The 27553-nt window shown below is 37.5% G+C and overlaps 1 protein-coding gene across 7 annotated transcripts in view; it reads right to left on the bottom strand.

The window, feature by feature from the left end:
- The window catches only part of SYT1 (synaptotagmin 1), a 588739-nt gene that overhangs the window by 115706 nt on the left and 445480 nt on the right, over nucleotides 1-27553 (bottom strand). The gene's annotated exons all lie outside the window — the stretch shown is intronic.

Genomic DNA, 27553 nt, shown 5'->3' with positions numbered 1-27553 from the left:
CAAAAAAAGGCAAAGAATTGTAGTTAGAGAGGCAAAGCCGTAGGAAAAATAGAGAAAGATATAGAGGAGAAAAAAGAAGCTAGAGGAAGAGAATAAAGGGGAAAAAGTGCCAATTTGTCTATTTTATCTTCCATTAGGAAGAGGACAGAAGGAAGAGAGAAGATAAGGAAAATCAACTCAGGAATCGTGGGGAAAGCAGTGGAAGGATTTTGAAAGACTTTTTTTGTGGATTTACTTCATAATGGATGAGAGCTGTTGCCTGGAGAGGGACTATGTGGCAGGACCCTAATTATCAGTTCAATTGGGAAGAACCCAGGAGACGTATTTGCAGTAATTCAAATCCACAGAAATAAAGAGTTTGATGTGAACCTCAGATGATAGAGAAAATGGATATATTTTGTAGGCTGTATCAGGAGAAAAAGCAGGAGGCACTGGTGATTTCCCCAAGCAAGTTAAAGCCAAAGGCTGTTAGTTCTTTTCATAACTGTAACACAGGAGATAGGTCATATGGCAATTTCATTGAAAAATCCCATTATGATGTAGTAAAGTTTCATTAACAGCAGCAGAGAAATTTGGCATTAGGATAGGGAAACATAAGTATGGAACAGAAAGCTGTCAAGGTGAACATGGGCATTCTACTTTCCAGCTGCTTTTAATCCAGAACAGAAACAAGTTCTGGCTGTTGCTGGAACAGCCAGAGATGTCCTTTATATGTGTGTTGACAAATCACATGAGAAGAAAGTGCTTGGAGAAAAGTCTCAGATAAGGAAAAGGTAGCATGAGAGGTTTAGCACAGGGTATGTGTTTTTGAATGGATGGACCCTAAAAAGAGGTTGTCATTGGGTATTTTGGGTGTGTGTGTGTGTTGGTAAACTATTGTTGATTGAATGGAGGAAAATGTTATCAATGTTACATATTATTTATACTTCTCTCAAAATGGATTGAAAGGTACAGCAGGAATTTAAATAAGCTAGTCAGAAAGAGCAAGAGCCAAGGTAAAGGTGCCTGGAGAAGATGGTTCTTGCAGAGGAAAGGGAAACCACTGCCTTTTCAAACACAGACCTGTGTTTGAAGTCCACAGAAAATTAAAGAAAAGATTGCGAGTAAAAAAAAAAAAAAGCATCAGAGAACACAAGCAAAGGCATACAAGGAAAGGAAAGGCATAAGAACACACAGAAGAAATACGAGGAAAGGCTGGAAAAACAGACAAACATAACAGGCTTTCTGTGGATAAAACCCAAGTTCCAGAAAAAAGGACTATCTGACAAGAGGAGACATTAGATTCCAGAAAGAAAGATCTAGTTGAAAGGGTCTTGGGGGCCTAAATAAAATCGTACAAGTGTAGGAAAGCACTGCTTGCCGTGTTGGAAGCAGAATGGAATTTACTATTAAGCACAAGCACTTTACTATAATGTAAAGAGGGAGGTCACACACCTGAAGGGATAGGCTTGGGATGTTTTGATACTCATCAGTAGGGGAAGAATGTCACCTGGAGTGGGGGAATGAATTGTGGGAGAAGGAAAAAGTGAGTTAGATGTGTTAATGTGTCGTGAGAAATAAAAAAAGACCAGCTTTGTGAATGTTCCTGGCTCTCCTAATATTTACAAGCAAGAAGGATTAACACAGTAGACATGGGAGGGTCCTGGTTAAACATAACCTGACCTCTTGACAGGCTTTTGGAAAAGGTGATCCCACTTGAAAAGATTTTTAAGAATACAAAGGGCAACCTATGAAGATGATGCCAGAGTAGAGGATGAAGTCTATGGACATAAGAAGAAAAATGATGAAAGTATTATCAAAGAAATATCAAAGGAGATTAAGCTTACACAACAGAAATCTTACTACATGAAAGCAAATTCATATAGGGTTGCAGGAAATAGAACAAGGAGAGCGGATGCTTGCGTGTTCTCGATTGCACCATGTTCTTGTGCCTCCAAGCCTTTGAACATGCTGCTTCATCTGCCTGGTACAACTTCCCTTCCCTTGTTTTCCTACTGGTCTCCTACTTATTTCTCACTATCATATCCTCACCGAGCCTTTCCCTGACCATTCTCGTTCAAGTTTGGCCCTTCTTCTTTCTTTGCATTTCTGTAACACCTTCCCAAACCCTCAGTATAGCACTTGCAATATTGTGCCGTAAATATCTGCTCACCTTTCTCCATCTTTCATTAAATATGTCCTGGGTTTTAATCGGTTTGCCTAACAGTGTGCACCATATGAATATAGAGTTACAGGCAAGAGAGATTTTTTTTTTTTTTAACTGTGGGAAAGGCATAGGACAGAGAAAATAGTCATTCTTAGTTTGTACCTCAGTAAGAAAAGTTTGGAGTTAGTTGGTCAAGACCATGAGGAAAAAATGAAAAACTAAGCTATAGGCAATAGTGATATTAAAAAGAAAAAGCTGCCTAGCACATAGCTGATACTCAGTAACTTTTTTTTGAAGAGTTAAGATACATTTGGGTTTCTCATTAAAAGCAAAGGTAAAAATATAAAGTAGGATTTTGGGTATCAATGTTTCCAGAAGGGGAGCAATGTCACGGACCATGTATAAAGTTTATTGGAGAATTAACTTGGCAGGAAAAAATGTGAACAAGACAAAGAGAAAACAATCACAATTTGAGAAAAATGAATAGGTTTGAAAAATGATACATAAACAACATTGGGAATTTGGCTGGTTTGTTGTTTGTTGTTAGATTTATAAATAATAATGTAACTATCTTTTATAACAAAGAGCTGGTAGGAATAAACAAGTCAAAATATAAAAGTGTTGATAAATTAAACCTGTTCTATAAATGAAAGATGCCAATATTTTTTTCTTGCTAGTTTAATGCCAGTAGAAAAACCCTTTCTAAAAAGCGTTTTCCTGACTTTGCCTCATTATTTTTTAAAGACATTGAGTGGCTGAATCTTGTAAAGATGCAAAAAAAACCCTCTTTAGATTTAGATTTAGATATGAGTGAACCTTGTAAAAATGCAAAAAAGCCCTCATTACTTGATGACATAGTAGTTGAGGTGGAATATCTGAATTTCTGAATAGGTACACTGTGCTGTGAATGTTTGTGTCTCCTCCGCAGAATTCATACATTGAAATCCTAACTCCCAAGGTGATGGTATTAGGAGGCGAGGCCAATGGAAGGTGATTAGGTGATGAGGGCTAAGTCTTCCTGAATGGGATGAGAGTCCTTGTAAAAGAGGCCAGAGAGAATTCCTTTGCCCCGTCTGACATGTGAGGACATGGTGAAAAGACCATGAGCCAGTAAGCGGACTTCATCAGACACTAAATTTGCTGGCACCTTCATCTCAGACTTCTCAGCTTCCAGAACTGTGAGAAATAAATTTTTGTTGTTTATGAGCCACCCAATTTATGGTATCTTGTTATAGTAGCCTAAATGGACTCAGACAAGATATAAAACCTAATGATAACTATGGCCATTTTAGTCACTTCTGGGGAAATTATAACCCTCTGTAGATGGAATGCTATGAGAATTGTAAGGATTCTTTACTTGAAATAAAGAAGAAAGCACAGTTTATCTTTTGTGTGACAAACATGTTGCATCTACTGGATAGTTTCATAATGTCACTGTGAAAATAATATAATTACATTGTGGGTAACAGAAACAAAATCTTTTTCATGCACAGTCCATTTAATTCCATTTTGGGGTATAGGTAAGAGAGTGTGTGAAGTTGAAAATGTAGACACATAGATTAAGAATTTGAATTCAGATTTTCATATAACTAGCTAAATAACGTATTCGAAACAATGTAAAGAAACGTGCTTAATGAGTTACCTCCTTCACAAAGCAGGAAGAACCAATTCAAAGATGACAAGGGAATACCTCCCACAATATCTACATTAAACTCATACTTTCTTAGTGAAGATGTCCCATCTGCATATTACTTCTTTTTCAGAGTTATTGACTTTTATTCCTTTGATGGTGATCTTCTGTTCTCATTCATTTCTGCATAAAGGTTATGCAACTAATTAGTGTATTTCCCATGTAGGCCTTAAATGCATTGCATGTTGTGGCAGAGTTGCAGAGAAAGTCAAGATCATCTCTAAGTATATTTGGAATTCAATTTGCCAAGATTTCACAAATCGTTCATTCTGCAGAAACGATTTAGTTTCCATCTGGTTTGCCTAGGGGAAAGTTCACTGGTGTTCATTGTTAAGAAAATCAGAACATAATTAGGGAATTCAATGATCCTTTGCATGAAAATGTGATGTCACTAAATCACACGATGCAAAAATATAGTTTATCTGCAAATGTATGATGTGAATTTGAATGAAAGCCATCCTTTTCAGACAAAGAAAGAAAATAGGTATATCTTGTTTGTTTCATTTTGCATGTATTCACACTGACAGCTGGAGTGACCCTGCTGAGATACCAGGGATTTTTTGGTTATGTAAAGTTCATCACAGATTTTTATGAGAAATGACTAATAGAGGATTTTTTTTTTAACAGCATATGTTATGCAATTGTAACTTTAGGCATTCTAAACTACGACAATTTTCCTCCTTATTTGTGATGGCATTCTGGCTTTCAACTTTTGAGCATCACATTTTGATGAAGAAAAATTAATAAGTTTCTAGAAAAATGTAAATGAGAAAAATGACCATACATTGCTAATCAATTTCACCAGATAACTTTTATCATTTTTTATGACTTTATTTTTTTTTGTGGCTTTTACCTATAATTTTATTATATGATATCCTATTGGGTGGAGATCAAACTAAACATTCTTAAAAAGTTATTTTTTTCCACATGTGGAATCTCATAAAAGCATGTTTACTACTAACACTGCAATTTAAGGAAGTTTGTAGATGTCCAGGAAATCTGCTTCATAAAGGTAGTAACTATTGTTTAATAAATTCTGCAAAGGGATAAAAAAATGCTGCAAAGGGACAAATTATTTCTATTGCTTTAAAATGCATATTAATTCTTGGCAAAATAAAAGAAGAAAATAACTCAAAAGACATAAATTTAAAAATTCACACAAATTTTAGATGTCCTAAAAAGTCTTTCAACTAGGAGAATATGAAAAATCTAACGGACAGTATTTTGAATTTAAAGCTGAAAAGAGTATATGCACAATTGTGTTATCTGAAAAAAGCCTTTAGGCAGTTGAAGTCCTTGAATATTTCAGACCATTTGGCTGAAGGAGATGAATCATAGATATATATGACTACTTTTGCAAGCTGTTAAGAAAAAAGAAGAATCTTGTAGGTTTATGTTGTGGGAAAAATTTAAAGAAAATGTGTAAAATTATAAAAGGTGACTTCTAAATTTATCCAGAGTGAAATTCAAGGTAGAGAAATGAGCCAATGATGTCGCTTATAGGTGAGATTGGTACAGTTAGGTGGGAAAGCTTTCTGAAAGAAGCTGTTGCTGTTATAAATTAAGAACACTTCTCAATTGCATGTGAGGGTAAAATTGAACAGGTTATAGAGTTAAGCTGGGGCAATTTTTCCTGGGGTCACTGAGAAATATTTCCTAGGTTTATGAATAAGGAACTGCAGGAAACGAAAATGGACTGGAAGTTAAGTCTGTAGGCCTGAAAGATGTTAGGTTCCCAAGATGATTTTAGAGACAGTGAGTGCCATAATTAAGACTACAGTTAGTCTCCTGGGTTCAAAAATTCTGGCTTACCACTTACTAGCTATGTGATCTGGTAATATTCTTAAACCTTATGGACCTTCATGTCCTCATCAGGAAAATCTGAATGATAATAGTACCTAAGTGAAAGGACCGTTCTGTGGATTTAACGGAATACATATGAAGTGCATACAACAGCACCTGGCATATTCTAAGTGCTCAATAAATGTTAGTCAATGTCAATAACAGGCTATCACTTATGGAACAGCCTCTATATGCTAGGTATTTCACGTAAGTTATTTCATATCTTCACAGCCCTGAAATATAGTTATTATCTCCATTTTGTGAATGAACAAATTGAGAGTCAGCCCTGTGAGGTAATTTTCCTAATGTTATTAGAACTCAGAAAACAGGTCTGTTACGCACAGACATCCATGCTCTTTCTTCTATGTAGTGAAAGTTTCTGAAATTTTAATTTTCTTCTTATACTGGATCATTATTTAGGAGTACTCAGCATCATGCCAGTACGATACTGTTAGCACAAGGTGCTGATCTGGAAAAGAAATCACACAGCAGAATTTCCCTGGTGCAAGTGTTCACAGCCAGATTCTTCATCTCTAATATTATGCATCGTCTGTTAAGCAATTTGTAATTGCTTTCATGTCTTCCTGAATGCACAGGAAACAGCAGGCTACAATTCCTGAATGACCATCTCAAGGTCTTCCATGGAAATCTGTAGACTGTTGAGGTGAAAGGGTTTCTCAGAGGAGCAGAATCATGTCCAAACACAAGCTTCTGATTTTCCTTTACATTCCTGAGGTTGCCTGAGTTAAACAGATTGACTAAGAGGAGATGTATTACAGTGCCTTGACTCAGGAGGGGTAATAAAATTTATTCCTCTCTCCTTATAGGGATTTAATGAGGTCAAATACGATAAAATAGGTGGAAAGATATGCTTTCTGCAAAAAAGAGGGATAAATGCAAGAAAGGGATTATTTTAAGGAGTGAATTAGAAAAAGATAAAAGCAAGCCACCTTCTCTAAACAAGTAATAAGTGCTATCTTCTCCGTTTCCATATGGCTGAAGGTCAATGGATACAGTGTAGAGATGGCTGTGTGAGTGAAGCACCTGTTAGGTTACACAGAGTAGGGGTTTGCAGCTGAAGCCTTAAGTCAGACAGACACAGCTTGGAAACTCTGGCTTGCCACTTACTAGATAGGTGACCTTGTGCAGATTGTTTCATTTCTCTAAGCTTGTTTCCTATTGTATAAAATGGGGATAATAATTGTACTGATCTCACCTGGTTGTGAGGATTAAATGAGATGAGATGAGATAAAGTGGTCAGAACAGTGCCTAGAATGTGGAAAGTGTACATGCATGCTAGTTATTTCATTATTATTCAAGTACAGTAGCATTCCCATCCATAAGTAATTAAGAATAATTTTAAAATGTTTTATCCAACTTTGTGTATTTCCTGCTCAGCTAGTGCCTGGCACATAGCAGACACTTATATTTTCAGTATATTAATTAATGGAAAGATAATGTCATGTAAGTGTTCATATAGAGACATTCCCCTAAGTCAGCTCTCTTACCAGGTTTTTCTTAGACACACAGAAGAGCACATGGAGTGAGGCCTTGTAAGACATCTATGTGGAGGTGTGTATCTTACCACACTTGGGCCCTTTCCAAGGCTCTCCTTCTGCAGGGTTGCTTACGGCCTCCTCACCCAGTGGGTCTTTCAGAGCTGAAGTCCACTGAATCCTGCGCTTGGATAACACAGTTTGGATTTCATTTTCCACTTAACCCCTCTGTGGCCATGAGCTTGGATCAGCACAATAAAGAGCGGATGATTGTAGCGGTTTGTTATACCTGGCTGCTAACTGGGATATGTTGAAATGGAAATCACAAAGTCCATGAGGAAACTTGAAAATGCAGCATCCTAAGCTGCAAGGATAAAGGCCATGCTTGCTATTCTTCAGGGCATTTTTTTTCCTTTGGAATTCTTTTGAAAGAAAAAAACATGGTTTTATGATTTCTTTGTGAGTAATTTTTTTTTTTTTTTTTTGAGATGGAGTCTCGCTCTGTCGCCCAGGCTGGAGTGCTATGGCGTGATCTTGGCTTACTGCAAGCTCTGCCTCCCGGGTTCAGGCCATTCTCCTGCCTCAGCCTCCTGAGTAGCTGGGACTGCAGGTGCCTGCCACCACGCCCGGCTAATTTTTTGTATTTTTAGTAGAGACGGGGTTTCACTGTGTTAGCCAGGATGGTCTCGATCTCCTAACCTCGTGATCTGCCCTCCTCAGCCTCCCAAAGTGCTGGGATTACAGGCGTGAGCCATCGCACCCGGCCATGAGTAATTTTAAAAAAGTGTTAGGTTGGTAAAGAGATAAAGGAATCAGATAAATTAAATAATGCTCCTTGACTGTGGGTATGGTACTATTTAGGAGAACATTAAATACTGCATATAAAACATTAAAACAAGTTGTGGTGGGGTAAAAAAGGATGTAATATCATCTTAAATAGAAATGAACTCTGTTTTAATCAACATGTCCAAAACAGAACTTAATGTTTTCCCTTAAAATTAGTGCATCTTTCTGTAATTTCATTTATTGCCCTGTTTGCTCATTTCTCAGTCAACCAAACTAATTGAAATTATTTTCAATAGCTTTCTCTGCCCCTCACCTCTCTATCTGATCAATAACAAAATTCTACAAATTCTTGTTTTGAAAATAATTTTTCAATTTTAGTTCACATTCTGTCTTCACAGCCATATAGTTCATGGACTCCTAAATGGAGGCAAGAGCCTCCAATTCATCTTCACACTGCCAAAAAATTGGCTTTCTTACACACAGAACTGATGTGGCCACTGACAGCTTTAACATCCTCCCTGCCTCCCAAATGTGAGACTTAAAATGTTAACTCCCACCTTCAAGGCCCTAAAATATTACCCTTATTTATTTTTTCTGGCTTACCCCTCACGCCATTCCCCCCTCACATGTACAGTACTAGATTATAATCAGATCTGGACATCTTGTTCTTTACATGTTCCAATGCTTTCCCTGCTTCCTCTTCTTGGAAGCCCTTATTCTCAATCAGATGAATTCCTAGTCATCCTTTAGAACTCATTTCAAATTTACATTCTGACCGTCTCTTCTGAACTCTCTTCACTTCCAGATAGCATCATCCCTTCCTCATCGCCTATGAAGTCCTTGAACCTAGCACTGTCTAATTCATCTTTACATCACCAGTGCCCAGCATGAAATGATCTGAAGATGTATGTTTGTTGAAGTGAATCATCAGATTAATGCAAAATCTTCCAGAATAAGCCATTTCCTTTGCTGGTGCCTTTTGATTTGAGATAGTTAAATGCAGAAGCTACAGAACATAGTTGTTTACCATAGAAGTCACAGTGGATTGGTTGCCAGAAGGAAATAGGGCATGGGTATTTGTGGCTATATGTTACCTAGAGCACAGGCTTTGGAGTGAAATTGATCTGAGTTAAAACACAGATTCTGTGACTTAACAGTCCTATAGCTTTCAGGGAATTCCTTTACTTTTCCTTTGTGAAATGAGGATAACAATGCTTTCATATCATGTAGGATTGCTGTGGATACTAAACAATATGTAGAGCTCTGAATATAGTGCTCTTCATTTTATTAAAATAGAGAAACTTCTATAGACAAATTTAAAAATTGTTTGGTGCATGTGTAGTACTTCTGAACAGACAAAAATATTGTGATACTAGATATATGAAAGAAATGTAGAGGCTCATTACTATGGGATGTTGCCTAAATTGTCAAGTTTAACATATGAAGAGGTACAGAGCCCCTTAAATTATTATCCAGTTCTTGTTTACGGTGACTACCTTTAATAGGAACATCTCCATTTTTCTTATAATTTGATTTCTGATTGCAGTAGTCAAAATACTAGAACTCAAGTGGAAAAGGGCTTGTCCAGCCATTTGGTAAAAAGTATAAAACTTATTACACCAGTCATTTTGGTCATCTGATCCCTGAGTCATCCTGAGGTGTTTTCTTCCTAGGTTCAACCTGTATCTTTTAACTGTTTACAGACAGCATATTTATTTGTTCTATTTGCAGGAGGTATATGCCTTTGTGTATGGTGGTGGTGGGGAATCTGAAGAAGTCTCTGAAATAAACACAACCATTAAGACTTTAAAATGCCACTTTTTGGTCATCAGTTTAAAAGCTATTACCAATCAGCTGCCTCTTGCAGGCAGAGAAAAAAAATCTGTGGGTTGAAAGACACTTGAAATCAGTGATTAGCAGGAAGATGGTCTTTCATTTCCAAACATGGAGAGCCTGGATGTCAAACATCTCTATTTTTCTCTAAAGACAAAAATCAGTATTTTTTTTCCAAAGGGCAAAATGAACTGAAAGAACAACCCCCTAAGTTTGCTGTAATAATATCCTGCACCTCTTTGCCTGCACTGACAAATGCTTGCAGCTGGCTGCTCTGCTCTAATGACCGCATCTCATTCTGCCTTGCCACTTGGCTCCTTCTCAGCTTCTGCCTGATCATATTTTGAAATGTCATTCGCATTTATGCAGGCCAGTGCACAAAACAAAATTAATTTAACCCACAACGGCGTGTTAATATTATTACTTTTGACACCATGGAAGACTTATTAACTATAGCTTGTCACAGGCCTCTCTGAGTGAATAGCCTAACTACAACATTGAGAGGAAAAGTAATATGATCTAAAGGTTTTCTTGATCACTAGATATTGTAAAAAGTCAGAGTAGCTGAGTTTTTTTCAATAATTATGCTAAAATTCACAGTCGTCCTGTGAATGGGCAAGAAAATCTGTTCCATTTTGCTGTACTACCCTTTAAGGAACTATTTTATGGCACATGCTTTAAGCTTTGTATATTTTTCCCCCATCAATAAATATGGTCTGTATTTTAAAGAGGTAGTAGGAAATTTAAGTTACACAATGAGTTAATGTGTAAATTACAGTAGCCCAAGAGCCTGGAAGAAGGAAAAGAGGAAAGGGAGCTAATATTGACTGCATACTTGTTAGTTTTGGGTGTTTTTGCATATTGCATCTCATCTAATCCCTACAATAACACTGTGATGAGGTTTTATATTCTCTATCTTATGCATGAGAACATTAAAGCACAGGGAGGTTAGCTGTCTTCAAGTTTGCACGGCTCATGAATGGCAGAGGCAATCAGAACCCAGGTCTGACTACAAAAACCTTCTTATTCCATGAACCTTATCTGTAGCCATACTAAATCAGTGTAAAAGGAGGAAATCATAGGCCTTATATGAAATGGGCAATGCTTTCTCTGTTTTCCATAAACTGTAAGTTTCACAGAAATGATTTTATATAAATTTTTGAATTACTCAAAGCTGGCATCTATAAATAGATCTGAATTTGGCATCTAAAAGGCAATTGAAAGCTTAAAATAAATTCTCTATATATTTTGTGTATGAAATTAAGTGCTTAACAGTATTTATTCTTTATTCAGTATCCAAATTGTTTGTTTTCCCACATCCACCAAGAATATGAGTATTTGCTTCTTTTCTTTTCAGCCATAACATAGCTTTTTCCTACCTAGGAAGGTGTACTAGTCACATTCTGAAACTGATTCAAAAAGTAACACTGTAAATACCAGGAACTCTCATTCTCTGAGCTTCTGGTAGGCTAGCCAGGGAGTTAGCGCTCCTTAACCATGAGAAGCTGGCCAAAAGCCTTGTTAAAATAAGCAGATGGTTTGGCCTCCCCCTGCAACCCCCATGCTTTTCCTGGGAAGATACTTGAATAGGAATCGGATATTAACAGCAGAGTATCCCAAGGTTACCAGGTTTTCTTGTAGTAGAGCAAACTTACCAACTACCAAAGATTTTTCTGTGATGGCCAGGAAAAGGAAACAAAAAATTTGATGGCTACTTATAACACAGCCCAACTGGCATTAAAAAGTCAAGCTTTAAAAATCCATGCTTCAAGAAAGTATTTTGGATTAATATGATTATGTCATGGTATCTCAAAGGTAGTGAAAACCTTTTAATAAGATATTTTCTGCTGTGTTATTCCAGGGTATAAGTCTTTATGTATTTATTTTTGTCCCGTTCTTTGTAGGGTATGGAATATTCACAAAAAGCTTTTTTTTTTTTGCCAGTCATGATTTTTTCCAGCAACATGGCTCTTCTTAGCTGTTTCCAAATGTCTCAGTTTCCTAGTGATATTTGTATGATGCTGCACATCTCAAACCCCACAGATGCACTGCAGGGGTGCTACAGGTCTTATTTTTAAATGCTAATTCATTTTGACCTCCCTATTTTCTCATTTCTTAAAGGCAAATATTAAATGCTTCTCTTGAACAATCTGCTGGATAATTTTTGGAACAAACTAATTTGGAAGAAGAAAAAGAATCTTACCAGATGGATTTAAGTTACAATGGCCCACTCAGTGTGTGTGTTCTTGCTGGCAGAGGTGTTAAGAGGAGAAAAGGGAATGAAGGTGGGGTCATGTGGGTCTATTTACTTTTTCTGATAACTCATGGCAGAACACTTAATGTAAGTCTGTTCTTAAACCATAATATACTGGACTGAATTCTGAAAGCATGGTCATTTGTTACATCAAATGTGTTATCTCCCTGTGTGTGTGCATTTGTATTTTTGTATATTGAAAATGGAAACAGGCCAGGCGCGGTGGCTCACACCTGTAATCCCAGCACTTTGGGAGGCCGAGGCAGGCAGATCACAAGGTCAGGAGTTCGAGACCATCCTGAACAACATGGTGAAACCCCGTTTCTACTAAAAATACAAAAAATTAGCCAGGAGTGGTGGCGTGCACCTGTAATCCCAGATACTCAGGAGGCTGAGGCAGGAGAATCGCTTGAACACGGGAGGCGGAGGTTGTAGTGAGCTGAGATTGCGCCACTGCACTCCAGCCTGGGTGACAGAGGAAGACTCTATCTCAAAAAAAAAAAAAAAAAGAAAAGAAAATAGAAACAAAAATATCATAATCTTAGCCTCCTAATTATTCTCATTTCATGGATTCCCAAATTATTTTTATACATATGCAAATATTTTTAAAACCCACTACAAAAGCATATATATATATAATTTATATATAATTTTATATTTTGCTTTTTCTATTTAACATACTAAAACATTTTTCCATATAAGTATGCCTAATGGCTATCTAATATTCCATGAAGTCATAGTATCAGTAGCCATTTTATTATCATTGAAAATTGAGCCTATTTTAATATGTAAAATTATGTTACAGCATGTTGGCATCCATGAATATGTGTATGTATAGTATTTCAGATATGACAGCTAAAGGCTCAGTTTGTTAGTGTTTCTATTTGCCATAACTCTTTATAATGTAAGATTTCACATCTCTGGACTGACGTTTTCGGTGTTAAGTAAACTTCATTAAAATAAAAGACTTATAAAATGTCGTACCTATTTTTTTACAAGGTACCTGATAGGAAAGTCAACTTATGACTGTTGTTTGTGTTACATTTATCCGACTTTCCACTGGGAGTTTGTGCCTGTGGGTACTTGCCCAGGAATGTCAGCAAGGGCTGATATATGGAAAACCCACTCTGGTAAATCAGATCCCCAAATCTGTCATTTTAGTTCATAGCTTCAGGAATCAGTTTCCTCTACTTTTCACTGTCAAAAATAGATTACTTTGGAAGACACTAAAAACCCAAGTGCTGTTACCATTGTTTGTCAAAGTAATTGTAGAGAGTATGTCCTGCTGTGATGGGTCTTACAAAAAAGCAGGGAGAGATTAGAAGTGAAAAAAAAAAAAAGAGAGAGAAAATGCATGTAAGGCTTGATTTAGATTGATGCTACTGTTCTCTTTCCCCCATGGCTTTGCTTTTAAATACTTTCTTTGATGAATTACAGGGCTGTTAGATCCCACGGGAGATCACCTTGTCTATTCCCTTGCCTTGAAGCAAGACTACAAATCCATGCCCCAATTCTTATTTTTAAAAATCCTCCAAAGAAGTTGGTTCTTTCAGATATCGTTTCAACATTTAACACTTTCAGGAGGGTCTTACTGGGTTTACTTTTTCTTCCCACATTTGAATGTCTTTCTTTTTATTTGGATTTTAGTGTCTTCAGAAAGTCATTCCCAGCTGCCTCAAGTGGAGGCTTTTCCCCTAATTAATAAATACTCATCACTGCGCTCTCTCACTCCAAAAAAGAGATTCTGGTTCTATTTTAAGAGCCCCAATCAGATTAGAAACTGCCATAGATGCCACATAATTGAGGGAATGCCCAATGCCCCGAGAGTTTGAGGGAGGAGAGAATTTGGTTCAGAAATACCGGGCTGGGTTCCAATGGCTTCCATAGCACATGAAAGTGTCCTGCAAATGTGAGGCAATATTAATAATATTCACTGATACACTCATAAGAACAAAGAGAATGTAAATCTTACTTAAACTTATCACTTGTATGATGACCCACATTTGGAGGACAAAGATGAACTAATAAAAACAGAAATATATGGAACATGAAAGTTAATCCAAACAGATGCAGGCATGTAAGTGGTAAATCTCAGAGTTTTTTTTAAAAGGAAGGATAAGGTGCAGAAGATGAGGCCAGCAGCAGTTTCCATTTGAGGATAGATGAGTCCTCAATTTTCACAGTCTCAGAATATGTTTGAATAAGTTATGCCTTAAACTCTTTAGGAGATTTTAGCTTACTATATATGAAATTTTTGTTTAGGCATGCCAGAACTTGCATTTAGGAGGAACCATTTTCGTTCTCAGTTCTGAAGTCAAGTGTATGTGATTTCAACTGGAAAGGGGGCATGCTGAATGAATCATTTTCTTAGGGAACATTGACCAGACTGTATACTGAGAATGGGAGGGGTGGTGGGAAACGGTGGGTCACTTCATCTTGGCCCTGAGAGGAACAACCAACTGCACTCCCCTGTTACGTTCCCAGCCTCTGCTTCTCTCCTCTCGTCCGGGCACTCTAACTAATGGCTGGGCAAGTGGCTGTGCTCCACTTGGAGGAGATCACACAATATCTGAAGCATTATCTTCCTATAGAAATTACACATGATGAACTGGTTTCTGCTCCCAGTTACTTAAATTCTAGCCCAGGGCACTGAATTCATTATGTGCTCAACATGAGGATCTGAAAGAAGGTTTGGTCCTTGTCCTTGCGTACTGAGTTTTTCCATGAATGTATCCCCTGATGAGTTGTATAACATATTTTGGTAAATACTAGTCTTAGACTCAAACCCAGTGCCCTGAACAGCAGCCCTGGCCTAAATGATCCTTGTTAAAATTCAGCTAAGTCCCATTCCTTTTCTACCTTCAGGTTCAGTTCAGGTGTCTATGGAGTAGCAGTCACTGGGATAAACCATTTCCTTCCCTCTAACATACTAAAAGAGGAAGAACTAGAATTCAAACTGCCTGTATGCTAATTTAAATAGGCACCTTTTAAAGTTATCCCTCATCACTTTTTCAGGAAAACCTTCAATCCATTTGTTAAAAAAGGAAAAGTCACCATATTCACATGATACATTTCTTTCATAAGTTCATTACCAGGGACCCTCATGCTTTTCTTGAACATTTCCTGAACTCCCAATACTAGGAATTTAACATGAAGTCCCTGCTTTAACAGAACTTTAAAATAGTAATTAACACACACTTTGGAGTAAGGCAAACTTTTGATTTAAATTTTTGGCCATTACTTCCTTAGTTATATGATTCCAGATAAATTTCTTAGCCTTTCTGAGTCTCAGTTTCCTAATTTGCAAATTTGGCTTAATAATATCTGTAACACAGTTTGTGAGATTTCATTGAACTAATCAGTTATTTCAGATTTAAATTAAGTTTGTCCATTGTTTTTCCTCTCAAGGGGACTGAACAGCAACTAGAATCACAAAATTAGGAAAGTTCTGAAGAGGGAGCACAAGCCAGCAGGTAGAATGGGTTGGGTTTGGGGGTTTGCAGTGGTGGTGAGAATCAAGGTCTTCAGAAATTACCCAAGAGGCCAGGTGTGGTGGCTCACACCTGTAATCCCAGCACTTTGGGAGGCCAAGTTGGGCCGATCACGAGGCCAAGAGATAGAGACCATCCTGGCCAACATGGTGAAACCCCATCTCTACTAAAAACACAAAAATTAGCTGTGCCTGGTGGAACATGCCTATAGTCCAAGCTACTTGGGAGGCTGAGGCAGGAGAATCACCTGAACCCCAGGAGGCAGAGGTTGCAGTGAGCTGAGATCGCACCACTCTGTCTCAAAAAAAAAAAAAAAAAAGGGAAAAAGAAAAAAAGATAAATTACCTGAGAGAGGTGCTGCTGATACAGGAAATCAGGGCCATAGCACCAGCTGATACGAAGTTTGGAGAGTCATAACTGAAAATGCCAACTGTTCCTCATCTAATACAGACTAGTTATGCTCCAAGATTCAGATCTAACACAAACATTTAGCTAAGTTCTATGTAAAATTGGTCAAAATGATTCCTATGAAGATGACATAAAAACCTCCAGGCAGAAATGCTGCAATTTATTCTTTAAAATATTAAAGATTTGGATTTCAAGAAAGGATAATTTGGGGACCAAATGACAAGCATTTAGTAACTATCTCGTTTGTAAGATGCAGCATGTGCTTTTTTCTCCCTATTTTTTTCTCTCTCTTTCATGAGAAGCAGGGTTTTGGGATGGAAATTTGGGAGAATGGTCAGTGCTGCAGTTCACATCACAGTACATTTTAGGGAATCATACATTTTTTGGTAGCTTTTCTATTCTTTAAAAAGTTTTAAATTTTGGGCAATTCTTCACAGCTCAATATCTTATCTCAGCCAGAGGGTACTAATAAAGAGCTTATATTGCATTATGAAACACAGGGGCTTAGAAAACTCTAAGCACGTAAAACATTTACTTTGCAAAGACATTTCTCATATATTCAAGTACCCCTAATTAAATACTATTTGGAGAACATTAAAATACACACTTCACTGATCGTTAGTGTTTTAGGTATAATTACAGGGATGGATATTCTACTCCATGCTCCTCATCCTATTTGGTAAAAGGGAAGGTGATGAAAGAGATGGAAGACACTATTGCGTTTTTCCAGGAACTTGCACTATTGTGGAATGGAATAAAGCAAAGGATGGGGAATAGAGGGACTTGAAAACAGAAGCATGTGAATTTTATACGAGATTTTTCATGCATATGTGTATCATGGAAAGAGTGGCCCAGAAATCTTGGGAGCAGCTAAGAGACTTGGGAGTGGTGTTGAATGGATGCCGGCTGTTGCAGCCCTCCCTTGGTACTGTGTGGTGTTGCGGTGTTGGCAGAATTGCTGGGAGTTTGGAGTAAGGAAACAGACAACTATAGGGCATGTGTGGAGTGTATGCATTGCAGACCAAAACATCATCCCTTGCATAGGCCCTGTGACATATTTCTAAGTTAGAGTAAATTTAACATGATGGATAAGAACCTTGCGGTCAGACAAAATTCTGAATCTCAGCCCTCCCATTATTAGCTACTTGGCCATGTGGAATTCCAACTTCTCTGAGTTTCAGCTTCTTTGTCTATAAATTGGGGATAATAATGGCGCCTACCCCACAGTGTTGTTGTGAGTAAATGAGTTACACACTTAGCACAGTGCTTGACTTAAACAGATACTCAATGGTGTGAGCTTAAACATGAGTAAAGGTAAATTTGCACTATACGTGATTTTCCAGGAAACAGAGAGCACTGTTTACCAAAAAGAAACAAAAATGGCATTTTTAAAACCAAAATTAGGTAATCCCACTGCGACACATAGGTTCCATTGCCTTTATGTCATCTTCAAACATGGCAGCATGGCTTCAACATAAACAGAACATCAGTGTGACACAGCTTGGAAAGTTGGTGACCTTGAAAAGAGGCATATATCTCTCCTCTGATTCTAAGTTAAATATTAATGTTGATTTTATCTCAGGCAGGCATTTCAAAGTCTGCTTTCTATATTCCCTGTTTATGACTTGAGAGGCTATCCAAAAATACGTTCTAAAATAAAAACATAAAATTCCACAATCTCTGCCTATTTTAATATTCTAATCTCACTCTGTTTTTGTTTTTTGACACTGAGATACGATTAAGAGCAGACTATTTCTGATGCTATGTTGGTTTCTGAAAAACATTTTTTTCTCCTATCTTTAAAACACTAGCAGAACGTTAAAATTCAGGGAAGCACCTTGTCGGAATATTGATTTATTCATGTAGAAATCACAGCTTAAAGTGAAGAGCAGTTGGTTAACTTGTGGCAAATCTCAACCTCTGACTACATTCCAGAGTATCTGCAGCTTAGAGAATAAGAAAAGTTGACTAGAGATAGTTTCAAATTTTCCTCTTTGTCCTCATCTAGAATTGTACATGGGGCCTTTTGCTTCACTCATAAATGTTCCTGTCTGTATTCTAGTGTTATCCAGGGCCCAGAAATTTATTCTTGCATATAACATAGTTATAGTTCACATGAAAAGAGAAATATTGAGGTAGAAGCCTTTCAGAAGGGATGCTGGAAGCAGGGTTCCATTCGAGGACAAACCGGGTCACAGAGGAGAGTGAAAATCACCTGGTGACCATTGAAAAGGCCCCGGAGACAAAAACTCCTTATTTGAGGAATTTAGAAGAGAGTACGGGTCACTCGGTGACTATTAAACAGGCCCTCCGGAGGCACAACTCCTTATCTGGGAAAATTAGAAGTAATTAGACTTTCCTAATATCCAAAGTTGGCCTCTGGTTCCAGGCCTTTTTCAATCTTTCTAAGTAATTAAAATTTCTATACATCTCTTTATATAGAAATGGAAATTTAGGAGAATGGTCAGTGCCATAGTTCCCATTGCAGTACATTTAGGGAACCATACATTTTTGGTAGCTTTCTCATTCTTTAAAAATTTTTAAATTTGGGGCAATTCTTCACAGCTCAGTATCTTATATCAGTAATGCCATTCCAAAACTCATTTTACAACCCTTGCTGACATTAACACACCAAAATGTCTACAAACATGATCATTTATCATGATCTATGTGACTAATACGGTCCAAAGTACCCTTAAGCTCCCGCCTTAAGGTCCACGAATACCCCTAAGGAAAAACCTACAGCAGTGCGCTCAGTCCTCTCACTGCGGTGCACTGCTGCACTCTTCTGCAGTGTTCTTTCTTTCCAATAAACTTTTCCTTTTCAAACCTATGCTGTTGTTGGTAAATTCTTTTTACCAACACGTGAGTTGAGCACTTCCTGATGCCAGGGCTCTGACACTTCGCCTGACAGTCACCTCTGACAACAGTGCCCTATAAGCATTTTAAAGTTGTAAGTAGATAGCTTGACTTGAGCTGGGTTTGTGTGCCCCAGGTTCTCCCACTGTGCAATGTCCTGCTCTTTTTCAAGCCAGAAGTCTGCCAGCTCCTGAAGCCCAGGAGCAAGGCGCCCCAGTGAGTACTTTGCCATCTCTTGTTCACAATCTTGCTGTGGCCTGTCCCAGGGGGAAAATAATTGCATATGATTAATGATTTGAGAGACATTTAAAGTAGAGCAAAAAGTAAGAAGAGTGGAGATATGGCTGGCAGGGTGACAGCCAGTGCCGGAAGTTGTTTTGCATAAAGTAGGCTGACAGGGAATTCTTCCATCAGCTTTTGAAAAAAGCTTAGGGGTCATTCCACTTTGCCTTCGGGCACTTGAAATCTGGGAAGGATGGAAGGAAGTGGTGACAAAGATACTGAGATGTTCACTAGCCCTGCAGTGAAAGTGAAAATACTCCTAAACTTTTTAAATGGTTCTGGAAACAATGGATTTTTTTCCCCCCATAAAATAGTGAAAGTGAATAGCTACTCGATGTATCCGATTGTTTATCTTAGGAATTCATTTGGCATTGGACAGACCTATGCTTGAAAAATAACTTTTAAATTTCAAACACATAGGTATATAATTTATTTTACATTTTTTCAATAATATTTAACATATGTGGAAATGAGGCTCAGAGAGTTGATGTGACTTGGACTCTGAGTTCTATGCTCATTTGATCCATGCCATACTTTCTCCTAAGAGCTAATTACTGTGATGTGCAAAAGTGCTAAGATGCTTTCCTCACTTATAAGAAGCTTATGTTCTACCTATCGAGACAACGAAACAGGTAAACAAGGCATCTTTTTATCTAACAGCATTGTGTGGGTATGCACCTACACTTAGAGAATAAACGTGTGTTATGAGGTGCCAGACAACATAGTGCCCAGGTCAAGAATCAAGGTGGTGCTGAGCATCATCGTGGAGGCTAGTGAGAATGAAAAGAAAACATGACTGAAGCCTGTGCGGTAGGTATCACAATACATTCCTGTATAGACTATTACCTGGGGTCCTGGTCATTTTAGCTTTAAAGAAGTGTGATACATACACCTACCTATGAACCAGCAGTTCAGGAGAAATGAAAGCATATGTCCACAGAAAGCTGTACAAGTACAACAGCTTTATTCCTAACAATCTCAAACTGGAAGCAACCCAAAAGTCCACCAATAGGAAAATGGATAAATCTTGATATATTCACATAATAGAATACCACTTAGCAATAAAAAGGAGTGAAATATTACTGTATGAAGAATCTCATAAACATCATCTTGAGCTGAAGAAGCCAGACACAAAATAACATGATTCCATGGTATATAGTTCAAAACAGGCAAACTAATCTGTGGTAAGAAAAATCAGAACAGAAGTTACCTCTAGGAGCTTGCGCTAAGACACATTGGAAAGAGGTATGAGGAACTTCTCTGGGGATAAGAAATGTTCTGTAGCTTGATTGGTGTTACACTGTGTATAGCGTTGTCAAGACTCATTGAACTGTACACTTAACATCTGTGCGTTTTATTGCATGCCAATTTTATTTCAATTTAAAAAGTCACGATGTTACTAGAAAAAAGGTCTGGAAAAGAGCAACTTGGGAGAATCTCTGAGAAGCTACAGTATGAAAACAAGCTGCAAAAAGATTGGTTCTCATGTTTAAAACTTTGTTTTTACATCAGGAGAATTAGGCATAAACTTCTTATCCTAAGGGAGAGTAGATTACTAGAAAATGGCTGTGGAATCAGAAAAACTGGTATTTACATCTTGAGCTCTCATTGGCTAGCATATGTCCTAGGCCTGGGTTCCTCATCTCTAAAAAGTGAACCTTAGTACTGCCCTTATATCAACAGAAATGGTAATAAGGAGTGTGATTTTGGAGACAAGTGTTCTACTTTAAAGAGAGACTAGAATATTTTCAGCGAATATCTCAAAACTTTTGAAACAGCCCCAGGAAAGACATTTCCAGCACACCTGAGGGCTATTTCACATGGAACCCCAGTCAGCCTGGAGCATCACGCTTTGATGTTTAGGATCTCTGTCCCTGAAACTTTTTTTTAAAAACAGATTTAGGACTGGCTGTGGTGATCCACAGGTTATGAGGCTTAGGTGAGAGGATTGTTTGAGGCCAGGAGTTTGAGGCCAAACTGCGTAACATAGTAAGATCCAGTCTCTACAAACAAACAAACAAAAAATATTAGCTGGGCATGGTGGTGCCAGCCTGCAGTCCCAGCTACTCAGGAGGCTGAGGTGAAAGGATTGCTTGGGTTTGGGAGTTTGAAGCTGCAGTGAGCTATGATTGTGCCACTGTACGCTGGTCTGGGTGACAAAAAGAGACCCTGTCTCAAATAATTTTTTTAATTGTATTTAATATAAAAATAATAAAGAAAATAAAAAATAAGAAACAGCTTGTTGAGAAAAATGGTATTTATTCACATACCATAAAATTCACCCATTTAAAGTGTACAGTTTGGTGGATTTTAGTATATTCACTGGGTTATGTAACCATCATTGCTATCTAATTCTAGAAGATTTTCATCACTCCAAAAGAATCCCATACCCATTACCTGTCATTCCCCATTCCCTATCCTATCCTTACCCTTAGGCATGAATCTACTTTCTGTCTGTCTGTGGATTTGCCTATTTTGGCTCATGAGTGTTATAGCATGTATCAAGACTTTATTTCTTTTTACGGCTAAGTAATTTTCTATTGTATGGATATACCACATTTTGCTTATCCATTCATCACTTGATGAATATTTTGGTTGTTTCTACTTTTTTGGCTGTTATGAAAAATGCTACTACTGTTGTTGTACATTTTTTTTGGTGTGTATACATGAGTTTCCATTTTTCTTGGGTAGAACTTAGTAGAATTGTTGGATAGCATGGCAACTTTATTTAACATTTTGAGGAACTGTCAAACTGGTTTCAAAAGTGGCTACATCATTTTACCTTCCATTAGCAATGTATAAGAATTCCAATTTTTTCACATCTTTGCCAACACTTGCTATTGTCTGTCTTATTTTAGCAGAGCCTGAAACTTTGAGTTCCTTTATGGGGTGTCAGAGCTTAGAGGAGTTAATTGGTGCACAATCACTGAGGTCACACCATGGTAGCACTATCTTCCACTCACATGTGCTGAGCCTTAAACTGGGTCCGTCTTTGTGCAATCTTTTCACATCCCACAGACTCTCGCACATGGTATCTAGGCTCAGATATCCACTTTTTTATTAAAACTATGTATGACAATGCCTTCTGAACACTTAGGCTGTCCCACTGTCCTCAAAAAAGGAAGGATGTAAATCTAGTCATCAGAGCAATGCTTTTCGGCTGGCAAGGAAATAAGGGCTCTGACCAATGTTTTTAATAACAAAAACCACTAATATTTTTTTGAGAGCTTCTCTGGTGCCAAGTATTGTTCTAAGTGCTTTACATTAATTATCTCATTTAGAGTGTGTCACAACTCACGGAGGAGAGTAAATACTAATCCCATTTTATGAAAGGATTAAGCAACAAGCCAAAGGAGACATCAGTAGTAAGCGGAGTCATGGTGATGCATATAGGCTGAGCTTTAATCTACCCTGTAGTTCTGCCTCACCATTAATTTTTAATTGACTAAGCTTAGCGGGTCTATCTTTTATTTATTTATTTATTTTTTTTTCTTTTTAAAACTGTATTTCAACATAACTATGCTTACGGAAATACACTCATATTGGTTAATAGAATGCAATTTAAGGTTAACTTATCCTACACAATTTGGACCAAAAACTTGGTACATGGTTTAAGATTTTAAAAAAGGATTTGCAAACTGCTTCATTTTTATCTGTTACAAATGTATAAAAGATCCTCCCTCAAATACTGCTAAAGAAGGCAGCAAGAACCTTGAGAAATTTACCTTTGGTCTGCCTCAGAAAAATAACACGTATTGCACGGCATAAGTTTATAAAATTGGTGCAACAAAACACTGTTGTAATGTTTCAATAGAATTAGAATTAGAAAGTTCAATAACTAATGGGTATGGAAGGGACTGGGAGGGAACCTATGTACACATGTGAAACTGTAAAAGCTATCTGATTCAGTTAATATTGCATGTAGATTGTAAATCTACACAAGCCAAGATTCAGATAATTTCTTCAGTCTGAATTAACACTATCTGTTCATTTCATCTGCTGGAGTCAACCAGGAAACTGGGAACACCAGTTGTAAGTTTTTCTGACTTATGCAAAAAAGAAAATTAAGTTTCTTCCTCAGCTTTTCAGTCCAAAAGTGACAGTATACCACAGGCAAGGTATTCCTTTCATTGTCAACATTCATAGGGTGACATGCAATGAGGTCTATTTGGGTTTTAATTTGTAGCAGCAGTCATATGCAAAACAGTCTACAAAGTTAATTACACATGACTTTATAAGTGACTCTGAAAAATAAAATGGCCTTTCTTAGAAGACTAGAGCAAAACATCCAGCCATAGTTACAAGCCTTATCAAAAAAAAAAATGCAGCCCCTTGTGAATTACACAATAAAAGAAAAAAGTGGTGCCAAAATAAGAAGCAGCTCTGAAGAAAAAAGGAAAAAATATAACTTTAAAAATCTTAAAAATCAACGTGAATATAGTTTCAAAAGATAGGTAAGAGATTCGTTTTCATAAGACTACCTAAGATTAGGCTTGTCATGTATTCTAGTGTTTCAAGTTTATCACTAGATACTACACATCAACTTACAAATAACATGTTCATTTTTTGTTCTTTTATCAAAAGGGAAAATTCTAGCTTAAATTCTATCCAGTCTGGGGGAGTGGGACTAGAAAAGAAAAAGATGAAAACATTTCCATAGAAATATCACATTTTTCAAATGGAAGAACTTTCAACTGGATCAGAAGTTCATACTGCGAATGTACTTTTCAATGAAATTATTTCTGATAAGTACGAATACATGGCATTAAAGTTCAGAACCTAATACAGGCCCTGACAATCAAGTCCTTATTTTCTGGAAGAAGGCCTCAAGTGCAATAAATTTCCAGTAACAACATTTTTACAAATTGATTTAATAATAAGGGGTTTTAATTTCCTTCATGTTTTTGTTTTTAGCATTTTAGTCTTAGACTAGATGAGAATTTAGCTCAATTCCCCAGAAGGCAAATGGTTTTACTTTTGCAGTATGAAAGAATCCACAAAAAAACCTTTTCCCCAAACTAATTCCTTTTTTAAAATCAATTAATTTTTAATTAATTTTATTTTTTATTTTATTATTATTACACTTTAAGTTTTAGGGTACATGTGCACAATGTGCAGGTTAGTTACATATGTATACATGTGCCATGCTGGTGTGCTGCACCCATTAACTCGTCATTTAGCATTAGGTATATCTCCTAATGCTATCTCTCCCCCTCCCCCCACCCCACAACAGTACCCAGAGTGTGATGTTCCCCTTCCTGTGTCCATGTGTTCTCATTGTTCAATTCCCACCTATGAGTGAGAACATGCGGTGTTTGCTTTTTTGTCCTTGCGATAGTTTACTGAGAATGATGATTTCCAATTTCATCCATGTCCCTACAAAGGACATGAACTCATCATTTTTTATGGCTGCATAGTATTCCATGGTGTATATGTGCCACATTTTCTTAATCCAGTCTATCATTGTTGGACATTTGGGTTGGTTCCAAGTCTTTGCTATTGTGAATAGTGCCGCAATAAACATACGTGTGCATGTGTCTTTATAGTAGCATGATTTATAGTCCTTTGGGTATATACCCAGTAATGGGATGGCTGGGTCAAATGGTATTTCTAGTTCTAGATCCCTGAGGAATCGCCACACTGACTTCCACAATGGTTGAACTAGTTTACAGTCCCACCAACAGTGTAAAACTGTTCCTATTTCTCCACATCCTCTCCAGCACCTGTTGTTTCCTGACTTTTTAATGATTGCCATTCTAACTGGTGTGAGATGGTATCTCATTGTGGTTTTGATTTGCATTTCTCTGATGGCCAGTGATGGTGAGCATTTTTTCATGTGTTTTTTGGCTGCATAAATGTCTTCTTTTGAGAAGTGTCTGTTCATGTCCTTTGCCCACTTTTTGATGGGGACGTATCTCAAAATAATAAGAGCTATCTATGACAAACCCACAGCCAATATCATACTGAATGGGCAAAAACTGGAAGCATTCCCTTTGAAAACTGGCACAAGACAGGGATGCCCTCTCTCACCACTCCTATTCAATATACTGTTGGAAGTCTGGCCAGGTCCATTAGGCAGGAGAAGGAAATAAAGGGTATTCAATTAGGAAAAGAGGAAGTCAAATTGTCCCTGTTTGCAGATGACATGATTGTATATCTAGAAAACCCCATTGTCTCAGCCCAAAATCTCCTTCAGCTGATAAGCAACTTCAGCAAAGTCTCAGGATACAAAATCAATGTACAAAAATCACAAGCATTCTTATACACCAATAACAGACAAACAGAGAGCCAAATCATGAGTGAACTCCCATTCACAATTGCTTCAAAGAGAATAAAATACCTAGGAATCCAACTTACGAGGGACATGAAGGACCTCTTCAAGGAGAACTACAAACCACTGCTCAAGGAAATAAAAGAGGATACAAACAAATGGAAGAACATTCCATGCTCACGGGTAGGAAGAATCAATATCATGAAAATGGCCATACTGCCCAAGGTAATTTACAGATTCAATGCCATCCCCATCAAGCTACCAATGACTTTCTTCACAGAATTGGAAAAAACTACTTTAAAGTTCATATGGAACCAAAAGAGCCTGCATTGCCAAGTCAATCCTAAGCCAAAAGAACAAAGCTGGAGGCATCATGCTACCTGACTTCAAACTACACTACAAGGCTACAGTAACCAAAACAGCATGGTACTGGTACCAAAACAGAGATATAGATCAATGGAACAGAACAGAGCCCTCAGAAATAATGCCGCATATCTACAACTATCTGATCTTTGACAAATCTGAGAAAAACAAGCAATGGGGAAAGGATTCCCTATTTAATAAATGGTGCTGGGAAAACTGGCTAGCCATATGTAGAAAGCTGAAACTGGATCCCTTCCTTACACCTTATACAAAAATTAATTCAAGATGGATTAAAGACTTAAACGTTAGACCTAAAACCATAAAAACCCTAGAAGAAAACCTAGGCATTACCATTCAGTACACAGGCATGGGCAAGGACTTCATGTCTAAAACACCAAAAGCAATGGCAACAAAAGCCAAAATTGACAAATGGGATCTAATTAAACTAAAGAGCTTCTGCACAGCAAAAGAAACTACCATCAGAGTGAACAGGCAACCTACAAAATGGGAGAAAATTTTCGCAACCTACTCATCTGACAAAGGGCTAATATCCAGAATCTACAATGAACTCAAACAAATTTACAAGAAAAAAACAAACAACCCCATCCCCAAACTAATTCCTGATAGCCAATCTGTGCTTAAGATGAATCTTTTTCTATACAATGTTAACAGTACCTTAGGTAAAATGTACCCATGAACATTAAAACTAGTTGTTAGAAAGATTTAACTAGCTTTATAATTTAAGTTTTAAAGCATAAATATTTGCAGCTTGATCTTCTGTTGACAGTGATTATCGGAGCCTAGAATTCAACATTTACAATTTCCATTCATGCACACAAAACACACACCATTATCACATAACTTATTCCTCAGGTCTTAAGAATCTTCTGCTTTTAAAAATCTTTGGCCTCCCTGTCAATTCCATGTTCAAACAACTTTTAACTCAAACTTTACTCTCAGATTTTTAACAAGTTTTCCACCCACAGATTATTAATGCTTTTCCTAATCTTTCATGTTGTACCACCAAAATCTGAAGCTGGCCTCAAAGAGATCATCAGATTAAAAAAAAAAAAGAAACGTAAAGTGGTTATTTCAAAATAGAACATGGGAGGTCAGAATTCAAGATTCCCTACTGGGATCATATTTTATTTCACTGCAATGAATAACTGCTATCAGTAAGAAAAATCCTACATTGGACTCTTTTGTACTGTTTGGCGCCTGGCCAAAGAACCTACAAAAATGTTTTGGAGTACATGCCCTTTTTTCATACAAAGTGCCCCAACAGGAACACCAGGATAGCTGCAGTTCATTTGAGGCCTCACTTGTAGAAAGAGGCTATCACACAGACAGCCAGTACACCCTCCAGTTTGTGGAGATCCTTGAGAATGTATGATTTTTAAAAATCTGGCCTGTACTTGTTTCACTGGCCTTTTTCACTGTATAGGAAAGTGGCAGCTGGTCTGCCAGCACTCATACTACTGCTCTTATCCTAGGTTTGCCATGTAATAGCTATGGTTTTGGAATCTCCCAAGTGATATTCTATAAAACTTGAAGGAATAATTATGTCTCCTAATTCCAGGCTTACAGTTTCCAAATATCGTTTACTGTTGTGTATGTGCAGATGATACACTTGTAGACTCGCTCATTATCCCCAGCTCTGGTGTGGTGTTTCAGGTGTGCAGTATAGGGACCATATCGATTGGTATTGTAGCCACAGTGGTCACAGCGAATACAGACCTTGGAGAAATCTCCCTCTTCTGCAGTGGAAGAGCCAGATTCCTTGTCTATTGCTTGCTTCTCTTTTCTTTCTTTCTTTCTTTCTTTCTTTCTTT

Source organism: Pan troglodytes, chromosome 10, assembly GCF_028858775.2.
Source record: "Pan troglodytes isolate AG18354 chromosome 10, NHGRI_mPanTro3-v2.0_pri, whole genome shotgun sequence".
NCBI classification, from domain to species: domain Eukaryota; kingdom Metazoa; phylum Chordata; class Mammalia; order Primates; family Hominidae; genus Pan; species Pan troglodytes.
The sequence above is the reverse complement of the archived record's forward strand: the minus strand, read 5'-3'. Positions and strand labels throughout refer to the sequence as shown.